Source organism: Cheilinus undulatus, linkage group 4, assembly GCF_018320785.1.
Source record: "Cheilinus undulatus linkage group 4, ASM1832078v1, whole genome shotgun sequence".
In the NCBI taxonomy this organism is placed as follows: Eukaryota; Metazoa; Chordata; class Actinopteri; order Labriformes; family Labridae; genus Cheilinus; species Cheilinus undulatus.
Genome location: NC_054868.1, coordinates 7474983 through 7487342, shown reverse-complemented (window position 1 = coordinate 7487342; position 12360 = coordinate 7474983). Strand labels below are relative to the sequence as shown.

The following is a 12360-nucleotide window of genomic DNA, read 5'->3' as shown; positions in this document are numbered from 1 at the left end:
TACACTGTATTCTAGATTCATACAAGGTGAAACATTGCAAGATTTTTTTGTTTGAATCTTGATGATTACAGCTTACAGCTCATAAAATCTAAAATCAGCTATCTCAAAATAAGAATATTGTGGAAAAGCTTTCTTTGTAAAGGTTTCCTGAGCCTTCATTCACTCATTCTGGTTCAGTACACACAACCACAATCATGTGGAAGACTGCTGACTCTGCAAATCTCCAGAAGACAGTCATTTACATCCTTGACAAGGAGGGTAAGCCACAGAAGGTCATTGCTACAAGGGCAGGCTGTTCGAGGCTATGTCGAAGTATATTCATGGAAAGTTGAGTTGCATATCCAAGAACTTAAGGGAGCGTTGCAAGGAGTGGAGTAAGGCTGGAGTAAGTGGATCAAGAGTCACCACACACAGACATGTACAGGAAATGGACTACAAGTGCAGTGTTCCTGGTGTCAAGCCACTCCTGGACCACAGATGTCATAAGCTTCTCACCTGAGCAAAGGAGAAAAAGAACTGGACTGTTGCTCAGTGGTCCAAAGTCTTGTTTTCTGATGAAATTTTGAATTTCATTTGGAAATCAAGGCCCTTCAGTCCAGAGGAAGATCAGAGAGGCATAGAATTCAAGGTGCTTGAAGTCCAGTGTCTTCAGTTTCCACAGTAAGTGATGGTTTAGTGTGTCATGTCATCTGCTGCTTGTCAACTGTGTTTTATCAAGTCCAGAGTCAACGCTGTCAGTCATCTACCAGGAGATTTTAGGGCACTTCATGCCTTCATCAGAAGCTCTGTGGAGATTCTGATTTCCTTTTCTAGCAGGACTTGGTACCTGCCCACAATGAAGCTAAATATTCCAGAAACTGGTTTGCTGACCATGATGTTACTGTGTTTGATAAGCCAGCCAACTGGTCTGACCTGAACCCCATAGAGAATCTCTGGGGAAATGTCAAATGGAAGATGAGAGACACCAGACTCAATGATACAGATGAGCTGGAGGCTATCAGAGCAACCTGGGCTTCATAACACCCCAGCAGTGCCACAGACTGATGGCTCCATGACACGTCACATAGATGCAGCTCAAACCAAAACTGACTGCATAAATGAGCATATTTTCCAGAAGGTCAACATTTATCTATAATGACTCTGCTGTTTGTTTGGGTTTTTTTGACTGATGTTTTATGATATTCTAATATTTTAGATAGTGGAGTTTTGATTTTTGTGAGCTGTAAGTCATAACCATCAAGATTAAAACAAAAATAGTCTTGAAATAGTTCACTTTGTCTGAGATTTATCCAGAATGCAGGGAAGTTTAACCTCTTAAATTAAATGATGGTAAAAAATGAACTTTTTCATAATATTCATTTTGTATACACCTGTATTATATAGATTTAAGTTGAGCCAACATTTTCTGGGGGCTTAACTTAAACAGTCGGCTCACCTACTTTAGTTGAAGCAACTGAAATATATATTTTTATTGGAAAAACTTTTCTGCCAACTCATCATTTTTACCTATAAGCATGTCCGCCGGAGACAGACCAGGGTGTGGGCAGAGACTGACTACAAAGGAAGCGATTGGCTCCATAGTGCACAGAGGTTGGACTATAAATTTTTCATCTAGTGGGCTACTAGTGGATAACTCAGGGGTTTACACTGCTGACTTTGGAACAGGATATGGGGTTCAAATCTCTGCCAGAGCACAATCAGTATCCTGTGTGGGCCCCTGGGCAAAGTCGTCAATGCCATGAAGACCTGTCTATCTCAGATATACATTATTTTGACAAAAACTGTTTTCATAGATGGTTAAAAAAAAAAAAAGACTAATGTCTGGGGATATTGGGCTACACATCGTGTGCAGAGATGTTCATCACACAGTAGATTAGTTGTATTTGTATTAATACTGTGAAAGTGTTCTAGGTTTTGACTTTCCTTAAGCTGTTGAGCTTGCACTCTCATCTTTCACCTCCAGGTATGTGCAGCTTTGGATTTTGCAAAGCCTCCAAAAACATTTCAGTCAGCAAAGTGCTTAAAACAAACAGAGGCATGTTCCTATAAAGAGCCCTTACAGCAGATGAAACTGGATGTTGTGTGAGTGAAGGCCTCGTGGTGGAGGAGTGACAGTGATTGATCGCTGACCTGCCTCTGCCAGCCTCTTTATAGTTTTTAATGGTATTCCTAACACCACCCAATTACTTACTGTGGTATCATTTAAGCCTACACCATCCACTGGATGCCATAGGAAATTTCTAACTGGACCTGTTCCAAGTTAATGCATAAATTAATAAGGGGACTGACTGGGAGGGGAATGTGGAGTCTATAGTAGAGTGCAGGGCGAACGATCAAACTAAATACAGCTCCACCACAGAAAGTAATAAAGTGTAGAGTTATTGGTAAACCATAACTTTCCACTCTGTTATCCACCAGTATATTTATGGCTGACTGTGGCCACTTAAAGCCACAACATAAAAGCTCAGCTCTCCTTAGGTCATGAGGAGAGAGTAAAGTTACCATGTGGACTACTGTGTGGAGTATTAGGAGAGAGGAATCAACAACAAGCAGGTGCATTTGCTGCTTTCAGCTATTGTCTGAGTGTGGCAGCTCCCCACTCTCTATGATGTCTGCCTGCTCTCTCAGTAATTAAAGTAAGGACACCACTTTTTAACATCTCTTAGACAGCTCAGTGGACAAGTCAAGCCTAATAAACATCTTTTAAAATCAAACATTTCATCTTAATATTTAGCGCAAGACAGTAGAAATTACAGAGAAAAAAAAGAAAACAGTGTTTTCAAGATAACCTCTTAGCTTAATAATTATACCTAGCTGCTTTCACAAATGACACATTAACCGGGATCAATGGACAACTGTGAGTCATTTTGTTCTTAATGTATAACAGTGTCATTCACTTTATATTCCTGATTAACTCTGACGCAGTCCCCTACCTTAAAAATGGGGTACTTACTACAAGATAATGGTTCTGATTTGGAGCCCAGTTTTGCCCTTTCAGCCAATTTCTGCGAAGGCATGATTATCTGATGGTTCGAGAAATAATCTTGACAGATTTTCCTGTGGTGTGCAGTTGTAAAGTGTTTACCTTTCCATCTTGGATCTGCTCAGAAGAGGAGTGGAGCAACTCTGACTTGAGACCATAAATATTTAAAGCTAAACAGGGCTGCAAGCAGCACTGAACGGGTCCTTGCACCCAAGTGCATGCACAGCAGAGACATGATGTAGATCCTCCCAGAACTGTCACCAAATAAAAAATAATGGGCAGTTTGTATATGAAGTACTAACGACCATCAACACTAGAGGGCAGCATGACAAAGTAAGATGGTAATATGTAGAAGTGATCAAGCTAGGACTGATATTAATTATGTAAAATTCAAAGAACACAGGACGTTTTATGTGAGAGGTGTTACTTGCTCCTTCCAGTAGGTAGCGCTACAGAAAAAAAGCATGAAATTAGCATCTAAATATGTGGAGGGCAGATCTTTATTATGTTGAGGTCCTTCTTTTAGGGTGTACACTGTGCAATTTTCCTGCGATTCAGCCACGAATTTGGAGACTCAGTCGGATCGGGTGTCGTTACTCGTGCTGCGTACAGGGGCATACGACGGCCAACCACAGCCCGTCGCATGACCTTACGATCAGCTCCCAACTGGTTGGGAGGATTTCTGGCATGTTTGATATTTTGGTCATACGACTCCAGACACTTCACAGTGAAAGCAGAAATGCGAGCAGAATAAACAGCTTCAGGGGATTGTTTTCCTTTGTAAACGGTCAGACAATGTCCTAAATTACCATGACAACAGCTGGAATCCCTTTCTGATGCACCCCGCTTTGATAAAGTAAATGGACGAGCAGGAAATACTCCTGTCTGCTGACCTGCGCTGCACCTGCAGACACAGAGGTACTTCCTGTCTCACACACACACAGGGAGAGATATGGGAGGAGAGAGAGGATATACTTCACCCTGAATGTGTGAGCCTTTAAAAAAGGAAACTCCACGGGTTTCTGTCAAAGTCCGTACCGACTGTAGTCGCACAGTGTGAGCACACAACTCGTGGGCGTGAGATGACATTCTACCATGACCGTTGTATGGTCGGCTTGAAATCGCACAGTGTACACCCGGCTTAAGAGAAAATTATTTATGACCAAAAGTCCTGTTGTGTGGAGGGAGCAGTGAGGACAGCCAAACAGGCATGAGCAGGATTAGTAACATGGAATGGAGCAATAGCCAATCAGGAAACAAGTTGACTAAAGGAGGAAGCACAACAAACACAGCCATGGCAACAGCAGTAAACATGAATAATAAAGTTAGATATCAGAAATGGAGGACCAACTCTGATTTGTGGCTAAAACATGAATGTATATATAGCGAACCAAAATCCAACTGATCCAATGTAGCAAGTAGCAAACAGCTAGCCACGTTTAGCTTGTTTACTCTGAGGTAGCATTTTTGAGAATCTGAGTTTTTAAAGTGGAGACTCTGGTTGTTGATGAATAAAAAGTCAGCAACATATAAAAATATCTTTCGTGCATTCATTTGATTCCAAAATCAAGGCACTGGTAGGAATAGCGTGTCAGTGTCATTATGGATGCCACAATTTCTGTTTTAAGATAAAAAAATCTTTGAATTTTAAACCACATATAAATGTGGTTAATAGCAATTGAAATTCAGCACTTTATTGTGATATTTCTATTACCTCTGTAGCAGTGGGGTAAATAACTGAGTTTGCAGCTGGATGGCTTCCACTTAATCCAAATATGTCCCAGGCTTGTCAGTAAATTGACTGTAATCCCTGAGTAAGACAGCACGCCTTTGTTTGACTAATTCAATGGATTTGTAGGAGTAAAGCTGTCAAATTCAACTCAGATTTGATGGAATGAAAATTATCCAGACTACAATCAGTGAATCTATGAAAGGTCATTGCCTAATTCGTCAAATAGTTATGAGCAGATTGATTTGTGGGCTTTGACAATCCCCTGTAATTCTGCACAATTCTGCTGAGTAAATGACATTTTCAAATGTTCTCTGTGGTTGGAGAAATGTGAATGGAGGGTTTTCATTATACTCGGGCTTTAGTGTATCCAGTGAAATGTAATTACTGTTGTGTATTCAGGAGATATTGTGATTAGCAGAGGACATGTCGGCGTCTAAAGGAGCAAGAGCCCAGATCAGCACCACTATTCTTCAGCTTCTTTCAGCAAATGTGCCTTATCAGCACTTACATGGAACTTGCCTGAACATTTTCCCCGTCTGAATATTTACCTTCTGTAATTAAAATTCGGCTCCCTGGTGTAAGAGGTAATTGAGGATTCAGACAGCATGGCAAATGAGGACTAGTGTAAGACAGCAGTCAAATTTCATGATTCATTTTCTGATAGCTTCATAGTGTCAATAACAGTGTCTGCAGCAGAGAACTCAATTCCCTTAAATATGGCACTTAAGTGGAACATTGTCACAAACCTGACAAGATAAACAGCAGCTCAAGGCAAACACTGATCATGAGAGCAGAGAGGGCATTCATAGCTGGAACAGTTACACTCTAAGTAAACCAGTCCTGGAGTGAAAACAAATCAATAAAGGCCTTCTCTGGTGTCCCTGTTGCATCGCAAATATACAATATCAATTATACTTCCTAGTTTACCACTGTAGCTAAGTGCTGGAAAGAGGATTTTTTTAATAACTTTATGCTTTTGTCAAGAGTAGAGGTGGGAGAAAAAATCGATACAGCATAGGATTGTGATATTTTGTCTGGTGATATATTGTATCGTATCGTCCAAGTATCAATTTTTTAAAAAAATATTTCCAAATATGAAATGAAGTCTATGATAATGGAAAAATAAAATCAATTGTTTGCCCAGTTTCATAGAGCAGGAGAAAGTTAGTACAACAAACATGGCAGGACCAGGGGAAGGACATTAGGAATGCAAGCAGGGCATGAATGAGATGAACATGACACATGAGGTTTGTAAGAAGTGCTAAATGAAAAGAAAATACTGCAGAAATACAACAAACATGAGGGCAAGACTAATAAAATCAGCAAAACAGTTGAGAAAATGGTATAGATTGCTACATTACAAAAGTATTCACTCACCCATCCAGATAATTGAAATCAGGTGTTCCAATCACTTTCATGGCCACAGGTGTATAAAATCAAGCACCTAGGCATGCAAACTGTTTCTACAAACATTTGTGAAAGAATGGGTCGCTCTCAGGAGCTCAGTGAATTCCAGCGTGGTACTGTGATAGGATGCCACCTGTGCAACAAGTCCAGTGGTGAAATTTCCTCAATCCTAAGTGTTCCACAGTCAACTGTCAGTGGTAGTATGACAAAGTGGAAGTAATGACAGCAACGGGGGTCAACGGATGCTGAGGCGCAAAGTGCGCAGAGGTCGCCAACTTTATGCAGAGCGTCAGATGCAGTGGTGTAAAGTACGCCGCCACTGGACTCTAGAGCAGTGGGGACGCATTCTCTGTAGTGACTAATCGCGCTTCTCCATCTGGCAATCTATTGGACGAGTCTGGGTTTGGCGGTTGCCAGGAGAACGGTAAATCAAAATTTCATTACTTTTTGGTACTCTTTATTCAAAACGCTACAGAATCAGAGTCAGCGCCAGAGTTCAGTACTACTTGTTTGTCAAAAATAGTTCTGGGTCAAGTGACTGGTAAAGCGGTACGCTGGCTAGAAAAAAATTACAATTTTTTATGATGATCCGTCCACTAGATGGTAGTGTAAGCAAGGTAGGCATGCACAGTGTCAACAGTAGAGTAGACAGCTGTTAACTGGCTCTAGTCAGTCTAGTCATAACACAGTGCAAGCTCAACAAAGAGAGGAAGTGGGTCCACTACTATCTAGGGTTGTTCCAATTCCAATACCAGTATAGGAAATACATGCGATACTGCTTTAAAGGTGAACAGAAAAAACGTGCTTGCATCTCTCATGAAGCTACATTACCCAAAGAGCTCATGCTGAACCAACAGATTCAAGGTTGGCTAAGTAAAAAACAAATTCAGACAGATTTTGGCCTGACTGCATCATCACAGCTCATGGTCAAAAGCCGAGCACAATTATGAGAATCTGGAACGAGAACACTCTTGAATTGTGGCATAAACTCTAACACATGTTGCACTGTCGTCTAGTTTGAGAGCTTATGTTAAAGGCATGTATACGGATCAACAGGAGAGAATTTGCTCCTTATCTTTGTATCATTATTTGCCAGAATGACATTATAAAGTCCCCTTTTTTCTTCCCCTAGGGCAGGGGTCATCAGCTACATTTGCACAGGGCTCTGATTTTTCTTAACAGATGCTGTGGGGGCTAGACATTTAAGTAAAGTACAATAAAATAAATATTTTGTCTGATTAAAAATCACATATATAATGAAAAACACTATTTTCAGGCTTTTCTAGCAAAAATATGTGCCCCTGGCCTGTCCACAATCCCCCCAAGAATCAGAAAAATCCATTTCCTCTCCCCCTCTCTTTCTCCACCTTTCAGAAAAAGTATGCTGAAACAAGCCATTCTCAGACTTTCCCCTCATGATGTCATGTGGAGAGTTAGCCCCACCCCCAGGTTCGGAAGGCCCTTCCCTTTTGGAAGAGAAGTTCCTCCCTCCTCTACTGCTCAGCAGATCCACATCCATTTCCTGAGAGGGGCGGAGTCAGGCAGCTCATTAACATTTAAAGCCACAAACACAGAAACAGCTCATTCTGAGCAGGGCTGAAACAGAGTTTTTTAGACATGGAAAATCCAATACTGGAGTGTTTTTTTCAGCAACAAACTTCACAGGCATGTTTTGGGGACCTCTGAGACCAATATAAACTTGTCTTAGAGGGGTAAAATATGTGACCTTTAACATAGCCAGTCTTGTCCTAAAAAGCTACATTGTTGGGCAAACACTGATGTTACCACTGACAGTAGTGTTTATGGTGTAGAATTCTGTTCTTTCATTTGAAGTTAAATTTAGTCAACATGACTGCCTCATGGTAATCTTCACTCAAACAGGAAAAATACTGTCCTCTGGCCCTACAGGCCCTGTGCTTCTTACGTCCAGATGGTAGCTGCATACAATAAGGCTGTCTGGGGAAACACTTTAAAGACCAGAGCAGATTTCACTGACGCTTACCCACAAGGTAGCAGAGCGTTTCAGATGAGATACTTTCTGACACATTGTCCTGCTATGTAATAATTATAATTTGAATTATTATGCAGGAGTGCTGAGCAGAAGGTGGATGATTGATGATATTTTCAGCATAGGCTTGTTGTCAATCCTCTTCCTTTACTGCGTGTGCCACGCTTCCTGAGAGTAGTGACAATGACGGGCTTTTTTTTTTCTTGCTGTCAGGTGTGATTTAGTGAAAATTTGTTAAATGAAATTGTCCTGGTATATTTCCATCCAGTAGATACTGTGTGTTTACTGACCTTAAATAAATCCTAATTCTGTCACACACTGGAGTGACTGACTGAACTCGTGTAACGCTAATGTGCACTGCTTAAACTAACTGCACTTTAGTCACATTTAGCTGCCAAGTTCAGCAACATTAGCAAACGTTTACTGTAATGAGTCATGAAAAAGATGTACCATCAGTAAATGCAGCGCACAGTGTTATGAGAATGTGCATCATGTACAAAACTTGCATTTTAGATAGTTTTTATAGCTTTTACTTGCATTTAAGCACAAATATCACTAAATAACTATATTTAGATTTTAATTTGAACTTATTTTAACAATATTTTTTAAAATAATAGATAAAATTTATGACAAATCATTCAAAATTTCTCTGTGTTTTATGGAAAGCATCCCACAACCCGCCTTCACTGTCCCGACCCCCACTTTGGGAAGCACTGCAGTATGTGGACACAATCCAGGAACACCTTCTTCTTCTCTGGGTCAAAGCTCATTTAAAATGGACTGATGCAAAATGGAAAACTGTTCTGTGGTCAAATCACTCAAAATTACATTTTTGTTGTAAACCTCTGTGTGCTTTAAACACAAGAAGAAAGGGACCATCAAGCTTGTTATCACAGTTCAAAAGCCTATATCTTTGATGGTGTGGGGTTGTATTAGTCCCTGGTCTGCTTACAAGTCTAGACTGACACTACAAATACAGAGAATTATACAGAGGCTTTAAAGCAACATATGCCTCCATCCAGAAAAATTCTCTTTCAGGGAAAGCCCTTGACTATTTCAGTAAGACCATGCTTATCCACATACCGTATCCATCATAACAGCATGGCTTCACAGTAGAGGAGTTCTAGTGATGAACTGACCTGCCTGAAGTCCAGACCTTTCACCAACACAAAACATTTGGAGCTTTATGAAATAAAAAATCTGACAAAGAAAGACACAGGACTGTTAAACACCTAGAATCCTACATCAGACAAGAATGGGACAACATTCCTCTAACAAAACTCAATTAGCTGGTCTCCTCACTTCCCAGAGGTTTACAGACTTTTGTTAGGGATGCTACATAATGGTAAAAATGGCCCTGTCCCTACTTTTTTGAGATACGCTGATGTTATCAAATTCAAAATTAGCTAATATTTTTAATGAAATGGTAAAAAGTCTGAATTTATCCATCTGATATGTTGTTTGTATTCTATTGTGAACAAAATATGGGTTTATGAGATTTGTAAATCATTGCATTCTGTTTTTATTTACTTTACACAGCGCCAGGACTTGCAAAATATTGAAATGCAAAATAATGAAATGCAAAATATTTACTCAGAAGAGGTTTCTATTAATGCTACATGTCAGTAAGAAAATTTTGAGCCATAAAAAGGGTTTTTGACAAGCTTTACTTTGAAAAGATGAATGCATATTGCACATGTATTATAGCAAATAAGAGATATAAAGAGCACCGATGCAACCATGACCCAAACCCTGATTGACCACAGGTAGCCTGACAAGTGGCCTTAGAATACTGGAAACACTGACTCCTAGTACCATCAAAGATATTCCATAGGAACATTGAGTCAAAGCCAGCTTATACTATTTTAAGTTCAGCAGGTTCAGATGTCCTTTCTAGACCAAATAAAGTCATTGGGCCACGCCTTCTCATCTAACATCATGAAAGCTCCAAAGAATGAACGGGCACAAATCCCCCCAAAACACTCCAAACCCTTATGGAAAGCCTTCCAATAAGGGTGTCGGATGTTAAAGCTGCAATAGGGGGACCAACTTATCCTGTTGGTGTAATTTTCAGATGGCCAAATACTTTTGTCCACATAGTGTCCCTTTTTTTTTAATCTCTCAAGAACCATGCTTTAAGATGTAGAAGGTTCCTGAGAAAGGCTGGGCTCCCCCATTCCCTGAGCATTGTTTGTTCAGTGTAGGTAGTGAAAGGATGGAGGGGGGGCTCTGTAGTTTTCTCTCTTTGTGTTCACAAACTGCCTCAACAATCCTCTCCAATCTAAAGTCAATCTTCACAGTGTGCACACCTTGTTCTCCCTCCTTACAATCTCTACAGGCAGCATCCTTCCTTATTACTCCCACAGCTTTCTTTCTTTCCCTGGCCTTCTGCCTCTCCTTTCTGTGGTGGGACGGTCCCATTCTTTACACCCATGCTTAAAATGAGGCAGACTTCTGTTGTGAGCTGGAGGCTAAAGCTAACTGGAGCAGGCAGAGCACAGTTCATCGGTATCGCACAGTATGATTGTTCTTCAGACATACTAGTGTCTATGGCTGGCTGCATCCCTGCCCAAAGGAGACCCCTAGACCAGGGGTTCCCAAACTTTCAGCCTGTACCCCCCAAACAAGCCCCAGAGACCAGGGACCCCCACCATCTCTGGAGGGGGTTCAAGTGTGGGAGAGTTTACACACATTACTTACATTTAAGCACAGATCAACAACTGTTTTTATTTTAAATTGAACAAATTTTAAGATTTTCTTTTACAACAATGGATAAAATAAACCACTTTAAATCATTTTAAAATTCTTTTTTTTTCTGTGTTTTTTTAAGGAAAGTATCCCATGTTGTTTGTTTTGTTGTTGAGATTTGTTCTCTCTTTCATAGCCGTGGCCCGGCCCATAAAGTCAACTCTGCAGAAAAGTGATATGCCTTTAAAAATATGACTGTGATTATTAGAGGTAAGTGGAATAGACACATCTATCGGTGTGTTTTCTCTGTATGAATACCTTATGTTCAGAGGTGAACATGGTGGACACATCATTCCTACTCAAAAAGTACATAAAAAGCAAAGAATTACTTAAAAAATCTCTTCTTGAAATAATTGTGATTTCACATTAAAAGACTTAAATGTTAATTCTTAGGTAATGAAATTATTGATCAGTTAAGTAGGCTAAATGAAATAATGTCATTGAACACCAAAATTGTTTTTAATACTTCAGGAAATGCTACTATACTTTGACAGTTGATGGTGATGTGTATTTATACGCTAATATATTTACCAATCATTAGTTACTGAAAAAATGATATCAGCTGCTTCTATTAACTCATGAGCACATACAAAAAAAATAAAAAAAATAAGCCAACATATTAATGCAACTGTGGAATCAGTGTAATAGCAATCTACTCACAGGTAACATCTTACTCTACTATAAATAATAAAGTATTCAAACTTAATATTATTGAAGGCCTTCTTGTGAGTAACTGTGAAAAAGTCTGAATTCAGGACTTTCACTCATAATACCTTCATGGTTTGGTAAAAAGGACTTAACTGTGTCTTCATTCTCTAGACCGCAGAAGAGCTACATTTAATCTCTTGAGTCTGTCATCTTCATTAATAAAGGAGACCCACGGTCAGATTATGTTGATTGGCCTTCATCATGATACCCTCGGGAGGTCACTCACTTCTCCCCTCTGCCTCCCTGTCACACACCTGGCTCTCCTGCTCTGGCCTCTTCTAGCTATGTGCAGCACTGTCTGCTGCATGGACTGCAGTCTAGAATTTTCGCAGCATCTAGATTGAAAAGTTTGGATGATTTGATGATTATTTACAGTCGTTCTTGCACCTAAGTTTGTTTATTCCGCACACTTTCACTTTCAAGGAGGCCCCTGTGGGAAACCATACAGCCCCCAAAGTGCATTGGCTCACTCAGAAGATGCCTGAGATGCCAGATCAACAGTCCAGCCCTCAATGGAAGTGGCGTAAAACAAATTCCCCATTGTAGAAGAAGTTGTGCAAACAGTGCTTTCATTAGTGTTCAAAAGCTAACGAAGCTATGCCAGATACATAATTAGTATTGCTTATGTAGAGCTTAGTTATCTTAATGAATATATAGATAAAGCTAACATAGCAATGTAAGCTAACATAGCAATAGAAGCTTACATAGCTAACCTAAGCTATGTTACCTCTACCAACATTAGCTTTACATTTGGAAGCTAACATTGCTTTGTTG

The 12360-nt window shown here is 40.0% G+C and overlaps 1 protein-coding gene across 1 annotated transcript in view; it reads right to left on the bottom strand.

Annotated features, from left to right (window-relative positions):
* The window catches only part of LOC121508774 (VPS10 domain-containing receptor SorCS1), a 330036-nt gene that overhangs the window by 199197 nt on the left and 118479 nt on the right, over positions 1–12360 (bottom strand). The window lies entirely within an intron of this gene.